At 51.5% G+C, this 16,715-nt stretch overlaps 1 protein-coding gene across 1 annotated transcript in view; it reads left to right on the top strand.

Annotated features, from left to right (window-relative positions):
- The first annotated feature begins 13,098 nt into the window (after positions 1 to 13,098).
- Positions 13,099 to 16,715, top strand: part of ankhb (ANKH inorganic pyrophosphate transport regulator b) — a 48,023-nt gene continuing 44,406 nt past the window's right edge. Inside the window, exons 1-2 of the mRNA XM_072711268.1 lie at positions 13,099 to 13,221; positions 14,749 to 15,068. The gene's annotated coding sequence lies outside the window, so the exon portion shown is untranslated. The remainder of the gene's footprint in view (positions 13,222 to 14,748; positions 15,069 to 16,715) is intronic.

Raw genomic sequence — 16,715 nt, 5'->3', positions numbered from 1 at the left:
AAACCGCTGGAACAATACAATGCAAGCGTGACGGAGGGAAGATGGATGGGTGCAGGGCCAGACTCTCCATTTTGGACCTAGGGACACCTTCCAGCAGCTGGAGCTGCTCCACAACCTCTGATCTGGCCCTGCGAAACCGCAGGGCAGACGCCATGGTCGGGCCGATGTGGTAGGTGCAGGTGTGTCCTGATGGAGGCCATGTCCAGCAGCCAATGGATGGAGAAAGACGTCGGCTGTCAGGTGTGAGTGCCATGTCGATGGAAGGATGGGGGAGCATTTACTGCTTAGCAAACTCATTTATAAATGTCAGTGTGATTTCAGCCTTATTGACCTCTGAGGGAAATGCCTAGAAAGAAAATTGGCTGACATACGAAAGTAAAAAAAACACCATACAGGAAACGGATGACGCGGTAACATAAGATGCAGTACTTCCGCTGTGAGCCGGCACTGTGCTGCTTTGGGGGGATGGTTAGGGTGGGGGGGGGGGGGGGGGGGGGGGGGGCAGCCTCCTTTTCATTCAGCTGTGCACTGAAAGCTCAGGAGGACAAATTGCGGGCATTCCTTGGATCCCACATCATTCCTGAGCAACAGAGCCAAGCGTACTGGATCCTGACTGGGCCTGGGAGGGAGACGACTCTGAGCTCCGAGGCGCTACATTCGCTCGCATGTGGTCACATGACCTGCCACAGACGGGGGCGCTGACTCTGCCTTGCTCGCACTGCAAGAGGGTCATTGGGTTCGTGATGACAGAGTCTTTGTGATGCCCCCTCCCCCCGCTCACCCGGGTGTCATTGTGCTGCGACAATTCACTAATGAGGAATTGGAGACAAAGTGCACGAGCGAAGACGATCACATCCTTTATTGCGCAGGCGACTTTAAATAGAAAGCATTTCGGGTTCTCACCCCACTGTCCGCGGTTCCTCTTTCTGCGGTCCAGGCAGTGCCGACTCCGTGCAGAGGGTTGACAACCGAGGTTCGGAGTTGCCTGCGGGTCACAAAAACCCGTCCTTGTGACGGCTGGTATGCCCCCCCGGTCTGAAATGTGCGCGTCAGCGTCTGCCAGGACCAGAAGCAATGGCAAGCGGCCACAGACTTTGCAGGGTAAGAGAGGAATAAAAACTCGAAACCTCAAGTTCCTCCCCGGAACGGCACTGGACATGCCGTGAAACCAAACACGTGTGAAGCGGTCGGGTGTATTAATATTTTAATTAGTCATACAGAATAGGGAAGAAAATGCTGCACTCTGCTGATAGGGATCGTGTCTGTTCATTCCGGTGCACGCTCTGAAAATCCCCCCCACAGAAAAGATGATGAATCGAGATACATCCAATAAGCATCAGCAAGGTGGATATTCACGCGTAAGACGTTGTGGAGTATTACTCCTGTCCCATTGATGCTTCTTCACCTGATCTCACTCCCGTCTTCGTTCCTCTGGAGTTTTTCTGTCGCTGGACAAAAACGAAAGCAGCAATTCATTTTTAAACTGGGCCCGTAATGTGATTCATTTCATCGTTTCAGATAAAATGCCTCAGAAGAATCAGCACCCGCGCTCCTCATCGGCTGCTGTCTGAGGTGTCGACGGTGTGATTTATCCAAATTGTACGTAAACACCCCCGTGGATAGCGCCAAGCTATCCATCGCTCACAGTCAGGTGATCCGCCCGCTACTATTCAGTGGCTCGATGCGTTATACCGGGGGGGGGGCTCCAAGCTGGTTCCTGTGCCAGCCGTCTCCTGGGCCAGGAGGACGGGCAGCAGATTGAGATGCGTCAGTGAGGCTGGTCATCACGGAAAATGAGCAAAACAGACCGTGAGTCAGATGCAGATTGGGGGGGCGGGTCAGACGGCCCGTCTCTTTACATCCGATCTTTCTGTGGAGGCAAATCATAAGATTCGCTTTTGGTTTCCTGAGAACTGCTCGAGAATATCAGGTGTTCCTCCAGAACCCTGAGAAAAACAGCGCAGGGGGAAAGTATGACAATGGAGCTGCAACACTGGACTACCCCCTCGGGGCACCGAGAGCCTGGGGGGTGTCCCTAACACCCGAGGGAGGGCTGACTCAGAGCCTCCGGCACGGGGTGTGTGGGCCAAACCCGAATCTGCAGAAAAATAGCACCTTTCAACTTGAAAATAACACACAGTGGGGAGGGCCACAATGGGGGGGGTGGGGGGATGTGGTTGATCTTGTGTTTTTTATGGTTCTACATGATCAGGATGGATGAGGCTATCATTGATGTGAAATGAAATGACAGAATGTTCCGTCCTATCTTCTTCCGTTACCCCAAATACTCTGGACCACACAAGCAGGTCATTCGACTGAGAGGACTGTCCCAACCAGCTTAAGTAACACAGGATTATAATATAAAATGGCAAATTTACCTTGTCCTAGATGTGTCTATAGCCTTTGTGCTTAGAAGAGTAGGATCCCCGCAGAAGTGGGACTCATCACGCCTTCTCTTAGCCTCAAATGTCAGATTGGTGGGTCATCTGAAAATTGATTGGGTATTTATGGGTTCGAGAGGAGCACGGTGAGTCAGTGATTTCATGGGGATGATGGAATGCATGTGGGTTCAAGGCTCGCGGCGCAGAAAACACTCACACTTTATTGTAAGCTATTCCGAAAACCCCCCCCCCCCCCCCACATACACAGACGAGTAACATGGTGCCACTTCAGAAAGTAAATAACTTCAGAGGAAACGAGACAACAGAGCGTAGCAAAGTAAAGGATGTGCAGGCGTCGCGTAACACAAAACCTCAAAGATGATGCATATGATGCGTTTCTGTGAAGTGCCATTTTCAGCCTGTTATTCATTCCTTCCTGACTAGGCTGCTAACTACCCGAGTCAGTCGTCTTCACTAAGCCTGCAAACATTCATTCTGCGTAAACGGTGTGGATCTGCTAAGTCGGTATTTGGCTGCCTATTTTTTCAGAGAGAACTTTTTAGGCAACAGTTATCAAATATATTCATAGAAAGAGATTTACTGTTTACTGAGTTGCTTGCACTCGTGATCTCGTTCTTTCGGTCACTACCCACAGCTCGTGACCATAGGTGAGGGTCAGAACGTAGATCGACTGGTAAATCGAGAGCTTTGCCTTTTGGCTCAGCTCCTTCTTCACCACGACAGACCGATGCAGCGCCCGCATCACTGCTGACGCCGCACCGATCCGCCTGTCGATCTCCCGTTCCACCTTACGGCCACAACTCCGGTCAGCCGCCTCCACAATGGAGGCGCGGAACGTGTCCCATTCGGACTCAATGTTCCCCACGTCCCCCGGGACATGGGCGAAGTTCTGCCGGAGGTAGGAGTTGAAACTCCTCCTGACAGGGGATTCCGCCAGACGTTCCCAGCAGACCCTCACTATACGCTTGGGCCTGCCAGGCCTGGCCGGCTTCCTCCCCCACCAGCGGAGCCAACCCACCACCAGGTAGTGATCAGTTGACAGCTCCGCCCCCCTCTTCACCCGAGTGTCCAAGACATGCGGCCGCAAGTCCGATGACACGACTACAAAGTCGATCATCGAACTGCGGCCTAGGGTGTCCTGGTGCCAGGTGCATATATGGACACCCTTATGCCTGAACATGGTGTTCATTATGGACAATCCGTGACGAGCACAGAAGTCCAACAACAAAGCACCACTCGGGCTCAAATTGGGGGGGGGGGGCGTTCCTCCCAATCACGCCCCTCCAGGTCTCACTGTCATTGCCTACGTGAGCATTGAAGTCCCCCAGCAGAACAAGAGAGTCCCCAGGAGGAGTGCTCTCCAACACCCCTTCCAAGGACTCCAAAAAGGGTGGGTACTCTGAACTGCCGCTTGGCGCATGAGCGCAAACAACAGTGAAGACCCGTCCCCCCACCCGAAGGCGAAGGGAGGCAACCCTCTCGTCCACTGCGGTAAACCCCAATGTACGGGCGCCCAGCCAGGGGGCAATAAGTATGCCCACCCCAGCTCGGCGCCTCTCCCCGTGAGCAACTCCAGAGTGGAAGAGGGTCCAACCCCCTTCGAGGAGACTGGTTCCAGAGCCCAAGCCGTGCGTTGAGGTGAGTCTGACTATATCTAGTCGGAACTTCACAACCTCGCGCACCAGCTCAGGCTCCTTCCCCATCAGAGAGGTGACATTCCATGTCCCTAGAGCTAGCTTCTGCAGCCGAGGATCGGACCGCCAAGGTCCCCGCCTTCGGCCACTGCCCAGCTCACAATGCACCCGACCCCTATGGCCCCTCCTATGGGTGGTGAGCCCATTGGAAGGGGGACCCATGTGCCTTGTTCGGGCCGTTTTTTTCTTCATTGGGGTTTTGTGAATGCAGGGTGTTTGTACACATATACTCTAAATTCTTTTGACTTCCCCATCAGTAGGGGGCCCTGTCCGTTCCATGTGGATGTCTCCGAGGAGCTCACGTTACCCTAAATGAGCAGCAATGTGATGCACAAATGTGAAGCAGGGAAGGAAACTGCTGGAAGAAGCAGGCGACAATTATCATGCATGACCTCACCAGTATCTATATACAAAGCAGACATCCTCGAAAAAAGCGGGAAAGTGGCTGGCTTGTAGCATTGTGGAACATATACCTGAAAATTCCACTTCAGTGACATCATCACTGACCACCCCTGGACCATATTCCATTGTCCTCTGGAAGATTCTTTTGACATTGAGATGGAGTTCCAGATACAGATGGCTTTCCCGTCCATGGATGGAAATGCTCATTTTCTTTACAGTTAGAGGTGACTGGTTATCAGCTAGGCCACATTGTGAGACATTCAGCACATTTACATGCACAGCTAAGTCGAGCTACACCATTTAATCAGACTGCTGTCCTTGTCCCAGTGTACGTGCACGGGCGGGGAATTGAGTTATTGACCAAAGTATGTCTGACTCCACTATAATAGGTGGCAATATGGCTCCTTTCAGCTTGTTAGTATTGGGCTTTTTCAGGTTGACCTATTGCCCTATTGCATCACAGACATAAAAAAATAATAAAATTAATAATGGATGCGTAGACAAATTAAGTGACATAAGCTTTAATTGCAGTCTGGTCGGAAGAACAGATAAAACAAGATCAGGATAGCATAACAAGAAATACTGTATTTTGTATAAAAAGGCAGCATGGTATTGGAAAATTTTCAAATATTGCAATGTGGTTTTGCTTTAATAAATAGTAGGGTATTTATGAATCAAAAAATGGAGTTCAGCAAAAATCTGTCATGAACCTGTCTAGGAGTGATTTAATCAGAAAAGATGAAAATGATCATGATTGTCTCAGAGAACCTATGCAACGCTCATAGGTGCTGAAGCAGTGGAGGTAAATTTAAAAAAAAAATAAAAAATTAAACATATACTAGATAATCTTGAAAAGAAATAATCACTAAAATTGCAAAAAAAAATTCCTATGACAGAGTAAAAAATGTTTTAGCGAGACTTAAACTCCCTGCGCTATAATATCCATAACAAGTTGAAGGTAAGACAAGTGCCTGATGTTAATCTACCTGACTAGCGATGTAAGAATTGGATGTGCATCAGATTCGATGTTGGTAGTAATATAGCACGTTGTCCGGTCGAAATACAGCCATTTTTAGAATTCAGTATAAAATACCCCCGTCGCATTGTGATGTCACTTGACGCCGGTGCTGGTTCTTACGCCAGTGGAAAACCAACACCTTGAGCGTTCTTTATAGTTTTGGTACCTTACTGAAGTACCAAAAGTACGGTACATGTTTCAGTGGAAAAGTGCGCTTTAGTTGAGCGGTGAATTGGACAGCTTTACAGCGCTGTACATTTCGTTGTGCAGTAACTCCTCTGTTATGCTCCAAGCTTCTACTGTGGACCAGATCCTTCTGTTATTTCCAGATCAAAGCCTGGGGAGAGGTGGTGGTGGTGGGGGGGGGGGGGGGCGTTTGTGGAGCATGTACTTTAAAAGTGTGGTTTTAGTCGGGCAAGCAGTTTGACTCTATGTTTGACTCTGGAGGCTCTTCAAACACGAAACGATTCTCAGGTTCAAGCGAGAGAAGAATCAGAAGCGTCTTCTATAACAAACAAGCCTTGGTTTCCTCTCCTCTGTGCTGGGCAGGACTGGCCAGCACCTGGCAAGCCTCGCAAATGTCCTGTGTCACTCCACAGTCATCAGGGGCCACTTCTGTGAGGGGGGGGGCATAACCATGTCTAGACCACAGAGCAGTGATTCACCATATACATTTATACAAACCATGATTAAGTGATACAAATGTGCAACGAGAAGGAAGTAACTTTTAAAAATCGGCTAAAAATCCCCCAAAGTATGAGTTGCAGAGGCAGACGGGAGTGGGTGGGTAGGAGGATCTCGCCTAGGCCATCACGGTAACTCCCTGTCACCGGCTCAGTATCTCAGGGAGCCATCAGGAGCAGACCTGCCTCCTGACCTCTCTGACCGTGATGAAGGGAAATAGCACGAGAGCCGCCCCAGATACGCTGAACACGTGGAGGCGGTACTAACGTTCATCATTACCGTATAAGACTGGAGGAGGATACCCCCTGAAACGCTGACTGCACTGCCACCAGGAAAGAAATAGGATGGCACTATTTCAAACCAGCCCCAGGCTTTTCCGAGCGGCTGACAGCACGGCGAATGGAACGCAGGGTGAAATTCTCCACGCTATTTATAGACAGTGGCCTGGCAGAGGGCCTTATCTGGCACGAGGTCTGTACCCCATCCCTGTAGTGTGATATTTAAGAATGACCCAGCAGAGTCCAGGGTGAATCCGAACGGGTCACTCCTTCTTAAATGTGCGGGTGTGTCCAGTCTGGGAAAACTGCCTCGTGTCAAAATAAGAGCCCCCAAAGAGCCGCTGAGGAACCAGGATGATCTGCTACAGATGTCTCCTGCTTGCTGCCGGCAAACGTCCTGTGGCTAATCACTGGTACACTCCTCAGGTCCTGCTCTCAAGGCCTCGTTTCCAGAACATTCCTCCCCACAGCCTCCTGGCACGTGCCTGCAGGCAGGGGTGTGAGCGAGTGGCAAGGGAAGAAGAAGTGGTGGACACCGAGCACCCAAGAGTTGCAACAGCGAGTGAGTCAGAGTCTCCAGCCAAAAAGACAACCAGCTCGAGACCCAGCCATCTGTCCGGGGGAGGGGGAGATAGGAGGCAGCCCTGTGGATCCCGCCCTGATACGGGACCCTGAGACAGCAGAACTTTCCAGACGGCCGTCCTCCCATCCCCTGATGCTCCTCTTCCCTTCTGTTCCCCCAACCATGCTGCGTTATGGACCACGTCTTACCAACGCAATTCAGGGCCGGCCAAATATGTCCCCACAAAAGGAGCTAAAAAAAACCATAAAAGTTCAGGACTGAGATAGGCCACACCTGTGAGCTTCCCACAGCGGGTAACATCACAGGGAAGTAAGCAAACAGCTGGCATATCGCTCCCCGCGGGTGTCCTCGAAACTTAAATAATCTCTGGTGACCACATGGTGCGTCAGAGATACCGTCCTCTTAAGAACATTTATTTGATTCTTCGACACTTTCTCTGTGCAGGACTCCTGTTGCGAAATGCTAAAATAAAGAATAAAGGCAACAATAAGTCCTTTAACGCATGTTTAAGTGCTTTATACTCGCATTTAACACTAAGTTCTTCGATGCGCTGAGGTCACAGCTGCCAGCGTGCTCAGGGCGACGTCGACATCAAACCAGCTTCTCAAAAGCAAGTCCCAGCAAGACTCTCCTCCTTCACCCTCCTGAAATGCTGAAAAGTAGCTGCCTGTTGATCTGTACAGAAGCTGGTGCTGAAGCGTGCAGTTCAATCTGTCCTGAAAAAGCAGGTGTAGACAGGAAGTCAGTTGTGCAATTTCTTGGAAAAAAAAAACCCAGCTATATTTCCATCTGTGAGTGAGAGTAAGATTTGTGTTAGAAAAGCGAATGGCACTGATTTGCATTGCAAATTTAAACCGCTGCTTCTCCTCACTCCTGGGGCGGGAGTTGGGTGGAGGGGGTGGGGAATTGCTGAAAGATCCCGGCCGTTAGGAAAGCACCCAGCAATCAGCGACTCATTTCAAGGCTGTTAGGGTCTGGGTCGGTTTGTCTGGCTTTAGTGACGACACAGTCATGGTGTGTTAGCAGGAAACACGGTGCTTTACCAGACCGACTCGTAACCGAAAGTATCCACTGAGATTCTGTTGTTGTACCTTTGTGTCATGCAGTCATTGTGAACAAAAAGCACTGGCCAGCAGACTAGTCTGGGTTGGATCCCATGCCAGGGAGAGGTCTTGTGTTAGACATGCTAGGTTGTTGGATCACGTAGGGAGAGAGTACCTAACCTCATAGTGACCCCCCATGGGCGCACCGTGGCCCCATCTGCTTGACCCACGTTCTTTCATAAAAGTGCATGCACCTTGCCAAAGGGCTCTGGATCTTCTGCATCTTCTGTTCCCAGAACCCTTTGCCTTTCCTACTATCTCCATCACCTCATCTACATTACATCTGCTTAAACAAACAAATCATGGGCCTCACTTCTCTGATAAGGACATAACAAGACTATCAAAGCTATCATCTCCAACTGCCAGACGCCTCGGAGCTTCTGCTGAACATGCCATGCATGACCCTGAGCAAAACAACCTTCCACCTGCTCACACAGCCACCTTCTCAGGCTTTGGAAGCATGTTTCAGGGGCGGAGCGCGGCACAGCATGTTAGAATGCTGTGCCGGATGATATGAAGGCTGCTGTTCAAATCCCAAGGCTGGCTGTGTGTTTTCACTGTCGGCCCCCCTCAGCGTGGCCCACAGCTCCAAGGTCTGACCCTGTTTCTCCAAATGTGTGTCACTAGTGTCACTGTCACCACATCCTTGTTCCCCCTCGTCGGTTGGGGGCCCCCACAGCTGCCTTGTCTTTTGCTGAGGGGCCCCAATGGCCAATAAGGGGCCGATGTGGGTGAGAGGCCCCCTGCTCAAGCCTGTTGATGGCAAGCCCCTCCACCCACTGGTCTGACGCAAACACCCCCCACCCCCCCAAACGCAATTTCCGCCACCCCACGCCCCACCTCTTCACATTCCGTCTCACACATCTGGAACTAAACATCGTCCTCGAAGGCCCAGATCCAGAACAGTGGCATGTGCCGGAGATGGGGGGGGGGACTCGTTCCTGCACTTCAGGCTCCGTGGTGTTTCCCTAGTAAGGAAGAAAAGGAACAAAGCATCCCTGACATCCCAGATTGGCCACGCTAAAGGGCTGGCCTGCAGAGCCTTTTCCTACTGTAAGCAGATCTGCTGCCCCCCCCCCACCCCCACCCCCACCCCACCCTGACACAGCACAAACAGAGGATCCGCACAGCCGCTGTATAAATAGTGCTTCTGAGGTCACACTGAGAAGCTCAGATTATACACAGCTCCCAAAAAAGGGGGGCAGTAGCCCTGCCTGCCCCCTCCACCACGCCTCACTGGGTCGTCTTCGTTAACCACAGTCTTCAGGAGCACAGGAAGTTTAGTGGAGACACTTCCAGGCCGTTAATTAGGACCCCCCCGGCCCCAAGTCCTTCCAGGAGACCCCCCTCAGGGCTATCCCCCTTGGCGGAGGGGTGCCTGATGCTCACAGACCCAGCCGCCGTCTGCAGAATGAGCCTCGAATTTCCTAAGGAACTGGTCACATGACCCCTGGGCGGCCTGGTCCTCTTTTAGGGGTGCCCCTCCTCCGTGCCTGTCAGCAGCTGCGCATGCACTGGGGTTACGGGAGGACAGCCACACTCTATACCCTCCTTTATGTCACTTCTCAGTAGCTAACACACATGTCTAGGAACTGCTGGGAGGGCCCTAAATCACAGTGCCGCAAGGTCCTTATGAAGCCGGGACAGGCAGCAATACAAGCGTAGGTAAATCAGCAGGTCCAGCGAGAGAGTGGGACATTCACAGCTTCAGCATGGGCGCCCATCCTTATGATTTTACCGACAGAAACCAACATTGCATAGGAAGTTGAAATTGATTTCCTGCTCTTCCTGCGACCGTGTGAATGTTGTGTCACTGGTCATTTTCAGGACATCGAGATCCGCTGAGTCAGCGGTGACGACATGACCTGTACCGCGGCCGCGGGCTTCCGGATCATTCCGGCGCCCAGCAAAGACATTCCTCTCTTCCTCTTGCCGACCCAACAACATCCTCTAATTAAACTTCTGCGTTGGCTGCAGCCGCAAGCTTAAAATGGTGGGAAAAAACAGTAAGATGTGGCTTTTCCATAAATGTACGTGTCTCTGTGAGGCGCTGGCTTCTAGGATAACACGTGAAGCACGATCGAACCCTAGTGCGTAGTGAGGTAAGTAGGCCTATATGAGACCTCCCTCCCCCACCCCATCAAATGTAAAAGCTCTGCTTCTCCAGATCACGTCAAAGGGTCAAAGGTCAGGGCACCAGACTAACAGACACCAGCTTACAGCTGTTCAATAAATTAATAGACCCTTGACACAGAGTGACACTCTGACTAACAGGTGTGTCTCCAGTGTCCAGAGGGCCAGAGTCTTCTACCTTCCACTGAGAATCCAGAATATGCGGCAGGAATTTACAGCCCTCTCCTGCTTGCCAGAGATAGCTTTTTCTTCACCGTAGTTCCCGTGGCCTCAGACGGCCGGCAGAGGCCGGGCCAGGAGTACAGTGGTGGATGCATTTTACCAAACTGCCCTTTAAGGAGTCAAACTGCCACGCTGGCTGAACAGCTGGATAATAATAAAGGAGAGAGACAAAAAAAAAAACAAAAAACAGAGAAGCTCCCTGCACTGCAGATCCTGTACATGCTCTTCCACCACATGGTCACATGGTCCCACGGCAGCCAGTGGCAGATTAGAACTGCAGAGTCTATTTCTGAATGGGGGATTATTATCTTCTGGGTGAGCCTGGCCCTCGTGGAGAAACAGAGCCGATCGCAGTGACATACTGTCATTCTTCATGCCCGTCTGCCACCAAGACCCAAATGAAAGATAATCGTAGCAGAGAGAGCTATCAGCGGCTTTGCGCATCCAGAACAAGCCGGAATGTATCAGATGTCATGGGCAGCGTGACCCTATCAGCAGTTATGGATGAAACCCCAAATCTACTTTAAGCCAAATAATTCAGAATAAATGAGCCCATGATCCTACTGGTCGCTTGCTTAGGCATCGCAACCCCTCCGCCAATATGCCAGAACTTTCCTGGGTGGGCTATATGCAGAAGAGGGAGTCGGGACATGTTGCTCTATGTGTATATATCTTTGTGCATAGATCTGCAACATCCCACAGATTCTCATAAAACACACAAATATTTACTGACTCATCACAGGAGGAAAGAAATGCAGCTGAGAAAATTCAGCAAATGTTCTTAAATTTTTATTGTATATTTATTTTATGACGATGATCCATAAGCATTATGATGTCTGTGGTCCTCCCACAGTCCACAGACACGCAGTTAAGCTAATTGCCTGTTATTTTGTTTGTGTGTGTGTGTGTGTGTGTGTGTGTGTGTGTGTGTGTGTTTGCGAGCAGCTATACCACAATGTCCCCACAACATGATGAATGCCTGTTTTATTCCCTTATGGGGACCAGTTTCCTCAATTTAATAAAAAGCTGTGACTACAATGAAAAAACTAAAAATGCAAAAACTCTTGTATTTTGCTTGGTTACTTATGGTTATGGTTAGGGCTGGGTAGGGGTTAAGGTTGTCATAGTTAGCGTTAGCATTTTTTCCCATAGAAATGATTGAGTGGTCCCCACATGCGCCTGTGTGTGTGTGTTCAGAGCAATCGACTGGCATCCTACCCAGGGTGCCCCCCCCCCCATGAGTCGCCTAGGATGGGCTCCAAACCCCCAGGTGGATAATGTGATTAAAAGATGGATGGATGGATGATAATAATGTGTGTGGTACTCATTACAGAGCTCCATCAGTGACAGCAACTTAAGTCATTCACACTTATGGCCAAGAGCCACATTTACAAGTTTTATTTTCAACAACCATTTGTCAGAATCCCCCCTCCCCCCCTCCCTGATGATACCCTGTGCTGTGGGAGGCCATGCCTGTGTTCAGGGGCAGACAGATGGGAGGGTCAGGACCGGGGACAGCTGGTCATCATGTGCCTTTCTGGGATGTCCCTAGTGGGTAGCGAGGCTTGAACACCAGAATGAGGCTTGATCTGCTCTACTTTTGAGTTTGGGTTTGGATCACAAATAATTCTGTTATCTTCACACATGCTGGTAATAAAGTGACGCTTTGACAGGGATTCATCTTCGGGTTGGAGGGTGGTAATCTGAACTAAAATGCAAGGCTTTGAACTAGCTGGTTTCCCTGTAAACTACCATCCAATGACTAATAATGTTTCCAGCTGTAATGCTTAATGTTTTGAGTGAGGAATGACTTGACTTCCTGACTCCAGAATGATCCAGACTGTGTAGATATGCCTCCTGTTCTTATCACACACATCCGGTCAGTTCCAGACACGTTCCAGTCCCATTTGGGGAAACTCTGACGCAGAAACGACGCCCTTTAATCTGAGCTGTTGTCCGTATTCATCCAGGATTCCATCTTCCCTAAATTATGACAGCAGAGGTCAGTGATACACGGCGCGTGACATCCGTAGCCACAGATTACTGACGTAGTGACGGCCTTCCGAGTCACACACAGCAAGCCGCCGGACAGCTGCCAGGGAAGTTGGCCGGAATGGCCGGAACAAAAGCTGACTTACTGTCTGTTTACGGTAAAAATGTGCTAAGCCTGGTCAACGCCCTGCCCCCCCATGACCAGAGCCGGGCCCCACCAAGGCAGGCGTCTGTGGGCCCGGCTTCTTTCTGGATATACTGGAGTCGGACTTTATTTGCTTAAAACTGCTCTCTTTACTGATTCTTTCTCCCCCCTCCGCTTTGGCATTAACAGTGTGTTCCGGGCCCCCGGCCAGGAAACCGGAGAAACCGTTTAAGTGTTTAAAGAGCAAGATGTGGAGGAATTCTGTAATTCACACGGTCAGGGGCGTGACGTCAGAGCGAGTGGGAACAAAGCCCACCGTCAGAGTGGGGTCCTGTCCCACTGGAATGCAAACCCCCCCCCCCCCCATAAACGAGGACCGCAAACCCCACCCAGCCAGGTCCACATAGCCCTCCGCGGCAGACAGCAGATCCTCATATAAACAGGGCCGCAGGCTTTAACAGTCTCCACTTAAGCTCTGAAGCTGTAGAGAAGAAAAAAGAGCCATGGAAGGAACAGACTGGCAAGCTGTCCAAGGGGTACCACAGCCCCCACGACCCTGACCAGGGTAAGGGGTGAGAAGATGGATGGATGAAATGAAAGTGTGGATGGATGGATGGATTGATTGAAAGTGTGATGACGCTGTCATTATGACATCCTGTCTGACCTGTTTTCACTTTTCTAACCAGGCTGTGAGTAACAGTTACATTAGACAGAATCATTATAGAGTTTCATTGGTTAATCATTGAAGGGAAGTTCTCAGGATGACTTTCCCTCTGACTTACTGTCACTGAGTAAACAGGGGGGTGGGGGGGGGCAGAGCCTCGAGCCTTACGGCCGACACACGATGAAGGCACAGTCCTGTGGGACCGCCACTCTGCGCTCACGGCATCTCGCGGCGGAATGTTCCGAGTGATGTCAGAGGTGGGAGACAGCGGCTTGATACTGCGTCGAGTTGAGTAGCAGAAGAAAGCTGTGTTTAGCCTGATGGTGGCGTCGTTCCTTAAAACCGTGGGTACCAGCATGTTCCTGCCGTCACAACAGCATCGCGCTCCTCCAAAATCTGTCCTCATCACCAGAGTTTCAAAAGTGTCCTGTGGGGGTACGTCTCCATGTCCCAGAACAATGGAACAAACCCCGCAGCTACCAGTAAAGTGCAGCCGCGGTGGGGGCTGGGGGCCCACCATGTTTCCAACTAAGCTGCCGTCGCCGTCAGAAAGGTCATGGGACCCCCCCCCCCCAGCTGAAGCACGGACCCTCCCCCCATGCTGCACTCAGCCTCTCTCCGTGCTGAGCTCGCACTGGGCTTGGCTGATCTATTTTTAGGACAGATTCTGCACATAATCAGAGAAATGACGTCTGGCAGCCCCCCCCCCCCCCATACCAGGCCTACTCTGTAGCACCCACCCCGGGGCTGGCAGCCTCAAATATTCTGACAGAAATAGCCCACGGGATACAATGACCTTGACGTAGGCCTCGTTTTCGAAAAACCGCCCGACAACACGTCGTTCGATTAATTAACGCCGGGGGCTTATCGCATTTTTATAGCGGGATTGTATGGGAGGTCAGCGTAACAGGAACACGGGTTAACGACCGCGGGGGCACAGAACAAAAAAAGGAGGGACCTGAATCCCTCAGGCGATGGCCTCCGGCCAAGTTTGAAGAATCGCAGGACGTCGTCGTACGGACACGGGCAGCGTGGCGGCGAGGGCAGCGTCCTCGGGAAATGGGAAACACACCTAATCTCCCCCCGTTTTCCATAGGAAGGGAGCCACAGGAGTTTATCATCTGTTTACTTAGCAGATAAATACAAAGACATCAGCTTCGGGTTAGTTAGAATCCACCGCCCCCGCAGCAGCCGAGGGATTCGAACACACAACCTTTCAGACACGGGACAGATCCTTACCTGCTGAATTAGAATATCGCAAGGGAGGCATTGAGATTTTTGCCAGGGGGGTGGTGAGCAGGAGGCCAGGCGCTATCGTACGGTTTGGATTCAGCTGCGTACTGCTGAAATAGTTAGATTTACCTTTAGGTGAGTGAAATTGCACAGATCAATTTAGGGACGTGGTCGTTTTTCATTTTTCTCCCAGAGGAAGACGGCATCCAGGTGCATCTCATTACAACCTGAGCCCTGCTTATCACAGCAGTCAAACATGCTGGGAAGCTGAAAGAGCCAGGGGGCCTGGAGTGTGACCTGACCTTCATCATGCTGCCGCAGGGCCACCCAGAACCAGAGCAGAGGCACCAGCAAAATGCAAAGGGAACGGTGGCCATCTGCACCGGCCAGCGGGTGGCGCCGTTGGGACTCATCCCCGTCTCCCGTTTGTCCTACCCCATGCCCTCCCTCCTCCACGGGGAGGTGAACGGGGGCAGCATGGCAGGATGCCACCACTGCGCTCCTCGACGCCGGAGGTGAGAGCAGCTATTCATAGGCACCATATTCATAGGCTCTGTTATTACATTTCATCCTGGTACCACATTCTCTGATACGGTGCCACCGTGAGATTCGGGGGGGGGGGTCACGGGCCTGGAGCCTGTTAAGGCGGAGGCCTCCTGCGGGCAGCTCGCTGCTGAGCGCACGCTTTCACAAACACGCTGCGCTTCACCGATTCCCTGCCCGTGGGACTGGCATCACCCAGGGTGCTGTGAGGAGCACAGATCACGCCGGCCGCTCTGCGTTCCACCGGGGCATGTTCAGGAATTGACTCTCACTCCCAAACCTTAAAGACCCACCACACCGTCATCTGTGCTGTTTATAAGATACGGGGCAGTGTTTACAGCGGAAGACAAAAGAACACCCGCACCCCCCCCCCACCCCCATCCATCCTGAACATTCAAACAATCATGGCCTGGTGTTTAGCCTGTTTGTTTAATGTTGGCACTGCCTGGCAAAGGGCGGTAGCAAATGGTCCGACAGCACTGCTGATGAGTCCCAGACATTTCCATCTGCACTGTGCCCCAACACCCCAACCTCCTTTTGAAGGTATGAGGGCTGGGGTGCTGCCCGAGCGGAAGCATCATCGCTGATTAATTCAGCAGAACGTTTGTGAGTATCGCTGCTCTTGTTGATTGCTTCCCTCATTTACGATGCGAGTTTCGGACGCCAACTGAGCAATTCCTGGGCTCCCTGGGGGCTAAGCTAACCGCCGGGTGCTATGGTACCTGACGACGGCCAAGCTAACCGGCGGGTGCTATGCTACGTGACGACGGCCAAGCTAACCGGCGGGTGCTATGCTACCTGACGAGGGCCAAGCTAACCGGCGGGTGCTATGCTACCTGACGACGGCCAAGCTAACCGGCGGGTGCTATGCTACCTGACGACAGCCAAGCTAACTCAGGGCTGCCAGCTATCACACATCTGGCGTGACACTCACACTTTCAGACTCTCACACTCACGAAGGAAATCTTACGGCAAATCTATGTTATTCCATTATAAACCTAAAATTAGCTACATCAAAAGCGGTCGGGTAGTTTGCAAACCCTATAGAATATTTACAAGGTAATGAAACTGTCACATACATGTAAATGCGTGTGCATTCTTGTCTTGAATTGAAAATCTCACACCGGCCAGCTGACCAAAGTTGGCGACCTGGCTGACCTGCAAGCGCAAAGTTATCCGGCGGGGGCTAAACTAATAGGTGAGGCCTAAGCTAACCGGGAGTGTTAAGCTAACCGTGGGGGTTAAGCTAATGGGCGGGGGCTAAGCTAACCGTGGGGGTTAAGCTAATGGGCGGGGGCTAAGCTAACGTGGGGGTTAAGCTAATGGGCGGGGGTTAAGCTAACCGTGGGAGCAGAGAGAGACTTGCCGTGTCCTGTTTTCTGCAGTGGAGACCGCTGACAGCGAGGGTCAGGCTGCCCCCCCCCCCTCCGTTGAGTCGGTTTCGGGAAAGGCAGGCGTGTACATTCATGGGGGAGGCTGAAACGTGGGCCCTATCGGGCTATCATCTGAACAAAAAGCAGGTCATTCCCCCCCCCCCCCCCCATGTGTTCTGACTCTGGGGAGAAACACAGAGGAGAGAATTTGGTTACATACACCGACTCTCTGCCACGTGTTTCGGT

Source organism: Paramormyrops kingsleyae, chromosome 4, assembly GCF_048594095.1.
Source record: "Paramormyrops kingsleyae isolate MSU_618 chromosome 4, PKINGS_0.4, whole genome shotgun sequence".
Lineage (NCBI taxonomy): Eukaryota > Metazoa > Chordata > Actinopteri > Osteoglossiformes > Mormyridae > Paramormyrops > Paramormyrops kingsleyae.
The sequence above is the reverse complement of the archived record's forward strand: the minus strand, read 5'-3'. Positions and strand labels throughout refer to the sequence as shown.